We start from the raw sequence: 246 nt of genomic DNA, 5'->3' as shown, positions 1-246 counted from the left end.
TCCCGCGTGGCGCGCTCGGCCCAGCCACAACGTCAAGTGCTCCAACCCGCGCATCACCGAGGTGAGGCCGCGCTCCCCGCCCCCGCTCCTCCCGCGGCCGCTGGGCTGTCTCTGTGCTGGCCAAAATCCACCCGGCCCTGAGAAACAGGGATAAAACGCTCCAGTGCTGTCTGGGAAACCGCTGGCATGTGGCCAGGTGTGCAGCCACTGCCCCCCGCGCAGCCGGGAACCGCCCGCCGTGCGCCC

General features: G+C 71.1%; 1 protein-coding gene across 1 annotated transcript in view; it reads left to right on the top strand.

Moving 5' to 3' along the window:
• PLXNA2 (plexin A2) overlaps positions 1-246 on the top strand; it is a 143,364-nt gene that overhangs the window by 98,621 nt on the left and 44,497 nt on the right.

This window comes from Corvus brachyrhynchos, unplaced genomic scaffold (genome assembly GCF_000691975.1).
Source record: "Corvus brachyrhynchos isolate BGI_N302 unplaced genomic scaffold, ASM69197v1 scaffold338, whole genome shotgun sequence".
NCBI classification, from domain to species: domain Eukaryota; kingdom Metazoa; phylum Chordata; class Aves; order Passeriformes; family Corvidae; genus Corvus; species Corvus brachyrhynchos.
The sequence above is the reverse complement of the archived record's forward strand: the minus strand, read 5'-3'. Positions and strand labels throughout refer to the sequence as shown.